We start from the raw sequence: 3,675 nt of genomic DNA, 5'->3' as shown, positions 1-3,675 counted from the left end.
CGGCTCCTGTGCATACATTTGAAAATTAAGCGCCATTAGTGCTAGCTATTTTTGGCCAAAAAAAAGCACACTTAAGTTTTATAATTTATATTAGAAAGAAGTTGCATAGTACGTCCAAATCACAATGAACTACTCCCTCCGTCTCATAATGTAATACGTTTTTTGACGCTACATTAGAGTAAAAAAAAAACAACTTACATTATGGGACGGACGGAGTACCATTTACATAAATTTTCTGTGTCAATCGAAATATACAACATATGCACTAAATAAGGTTTACTCTTCATTTCAAGTGGTGATAATTCAGTCATCAAGCATCAGACTTATCTAGGGTGGTAATTATCGCTGCAAAACTGTAAACCACATACTCAATTGTGAATTACGCATGCTTATCCGCATGACTTGCAAACTCTTTATGAATATTCAAGTTCATTATTTTTAAGACATTTGAGATGTGGGAGAATTAAGGCATGGGGCTGCACTGCGGCACTCAATATTCCAGCTGCCAGATCAGTGCCATGCCACCTCATCAGACCACCGCGCACGCCCGTCACCGAGCAGACACCTAGCATCCACGATTCTGTTGTGGAACCACACGACATGCCGTGACCCCCGCTTTTGCGAGGCAGAAAAATCATGTGGCGCTTGCACACCCCATGGGAGGGAACTACAAGCCCTGCCATTGTGAATGCCGCGCGGGCTTCGCCCGGCAGCGTCCACGGGCGACGGCGAGTAGCCAGAAGGGTGGGGTGCTAGACCTAGGGTTCGCCTGGGTCGCTTGCAGGAGAGACATGAGGACTATTTCTTTCTTTGTTAGACCGTGGGAACTCTTAAGCCTTTTGAACTAGTGGTATTTTGAGTAAATAGTTAAAAGTACCAGTTTTTTTTTAAAATGTTGAAAACCTACTAAAAAGTTAACTCGCAGTTCCAGAAAACACTAATGACCTCCTGGATAAAATTGTGTTTTATGACAGCTGCGACCAACACGTCAGGAAGACGTTCCACAAATATCAAATCAGTTAGCTTGACTGTTAAACTGGCCGTTATGACATTCGAGGCCCACCCGTCCGCTTCTTCTATTTTACAAATTTACAAACATGTGCTTATGTTTTTACAGAACAACCATTATAAATATTTTTAAAAAGTAATCAGGGCATTGTAATCTTATTTTGAAAATCTAGTGGGTCCTGACTTGAAAAACAAAATGTAATCAGGTCCATGTGCCCCATCCGGTTGTGGAGCACACCCATGCTTGGCCTGTCGCCGGCGAAGTCTGAGCTGCCCGGCTGCGCCCGGATAAGCTGGCGTAGCTGCCGAGCTCCTGGTCCAGGTTGGGTGGGGCACCACGCCCTCAGCCGTCGAGAGCATTGTCATCGCCTCGCTCATGTCCTGCATACCTCCCCGTGCCGTGTCTTGGTGATGCTTGCATAGCCACGGAGCTCCTGAATAGGTCGGGACGCCAACAAACCCTCAGCAGCCTCGATTGCTCGACTTAAGTGTTGAGATAACGTTGCCGACTTTTGTGCCGCATGGACCTGACATCTGTCATAAAAATGGTTTAAAATTAATCAAACCGCTCATCGGTGCAACACTATTTTTTTTGAAACAACGAACCAATTTTGTGGTAGGTTTCTATAAAAATTAAAAAAATGGTAGTTTTTCCGGAATCCTGTCCCGTTAAATGGAAGGTATTTTTGAACTTTTGGTTTTCACTAGTGGTGTTTTAATTTGACTATTCCATCTTTTAAATATGATGATGCATGTTTAATTTAAAAATATATGTGTGTACTAGAAGCAGAAACTTAAGGAGTACGGTGAGCTGCTCGGTGCTACAGTACCAAGTAGAGAAAAATAACCACGTCTATTGCGACATCGTGAGAGCGTAGTTAAGGCGGAGGCCGGACGTTCAAAAAGTTGAAAAGGCATCGCCTAGTCGATCTCCTCCTGCTGCTGCAGTCTACACCTCTCCTGCTGTTGCTGGCCGCCTCACTCAACTACCAGACCTTCTCCGCGGCCTTCTTCCCGAGCGTAGGTGAGGGTGAGCAACTTCCGATAGAACACACTAAGGTTTCGGACCTTTTGCTATGCGCGTCCTGTGTGGGAGGGTAAACCTATGTCAGCTTGTGTATTCTACGTGCTTGTCTTATTGATTTATAAGTTGGTGCCAATGATTTAGCATTGGATGTTGGTTTTCCTCTTAGGCACTGAAGCTTGCGGACAGGAGGGAGGGAGCCAGCATGATGCCGGACAGGAGAGGCGCGGCCCGGCTCGAGGACCTACCCGACGATATCATCCACAAGATACTCGTCCGGTTGCCGTCCAAGGACGTCGGACGCTGCCGAGCCGTCAGCACGTCATGGTGCACTGCCACATCCACGCCCAAATTCATGCTCGACCACCACCAGTTGCAGCCCTCGCTCCCCATTATTGACGGCCGGGGGCTGCCCACTAGTTTCGTCCTCTTCCACTCCGCCGGCACCAAACAACAGCTCTTGCCTTTCTCCCGGTGCAACAAACACAACTCCGAGATTTCTCTTCATGGCGCCTGCGGTGGATTCCTCCTCATCTCCTGGCTCCACCAATTCTACATCTGAAATCCGGTTATCCACACGCATGCTCTCCTACCCCAGCCTCATGTGGAGCATGCCCTCTACAACACCATAATTGATTTCTACCAGCACCTTCCAACTCAAGAATATAGGGTGCTCTGGGTCTCGGAACCATGGCACCCGTATAAATCCAGCTTGCACATTCTCACAGTGGGATCCAATGTGATGAGGCATATCAGTGTCAGAATGCAAACACTCTCACCACTATCCATGGAACAAGAACATCAGTTACTGAAGGGATTGCGCTCTAAGTCGTGCTGTCCACCATCAGTGCTTCACCGTGGCAGCTTGCACTGGTGTCCTTATGATGCCAATGAAATTGGGGGACACAACACAGATATTATTGTGTTCGACACAGAAGCCGAGTCATTCTGGTGGATTAGCAGTCCCACCCAGCTGTGCCATCATAAAAAGTTGTTCGACATGAACGGGACACTTGCTTTATGGGGCAGCTTGACTCCCAGCTTGACCGCTATGGATGTCTGGGCGATGCAGGATTACGTCTGGAGTTTCAAGTACCGGATCGACGTGTCAACGCTGGAGGTATCACGACAACTTTATTCAACCTCTTGCAAAAAGAAAAAGAGAACACCACTTGATTCAACAGTGCAATGGCTCAATGATATGGTTGTGTTGAACGACCGTGAGTTGCTGATCATGTTTAACAGTAAACATGTAATGCGTTGTGACATTGATGGCAACTTCTTAGAAATGGTGAACATCGGAAAGCGTCAATATTGTATGATGCTTAATCACTGCCGCCTCAAAGAGAGCATTATCCCAATTCCGTCCAACTAGATTGTGATGCAAAAGGAAGATGACAAGTTTTCACTCTCCTCAAGGCGTGTCTAAATGTTCAAGGTTCCTGGTTTGCTTCCCCTTGGATTTAGAGCATGTATTTTCTTCCTAGCTCTCACTAGTAGAAAAAGGGTCAAATGTGAAGCACATTAGTGCCGGTTTGTATTAGAGCCGGCACTAATGTATACATTAGTGCCGGTTCCAACGGCTAGCCGGGCCGCTCTCATTAGTACCGGTTCGTGGCTAACCTTTAGCACCGGTTTGTGCC

General features: G+C 46.7%; 1 pseudogene; it reads left to right on the top strand.

Moving 5' to 3' along the window:
- The first annotated feature begins 2,240 nt into the window (after positions 1 to 2,240).
- On the top strand, positions 2,241 to 3,461 carry LOC119320807 (annotated as a pseudogene).
- The last annotated feature ends 214 nt before the right edge of the window (positions 3,462 to 3,675 follow it).

The sequence above is a fragment of the Triticum dicoccoides genome, chromosome 6B, assembly GCF_002162155.2.
Source record: "Triticum dicoccoides isolate Atlit2015 ecotype Zavitan chromosome 6B, WEW_v2.0, whole genome shotgun sequence".
In the NCBI taxonomy this organism is placed as follows: domain Eukaryota; kingdom Viridiplantae; phylum Streptophyta; class Magnoliopsida; order Poales; family Poaceae; genus Triticum; species Triticum dicoccoides.
Note: the sequence above shows the minus strand (reverse complement) of the source record. Positions and strands in the feature narration are given on the sequence as shown.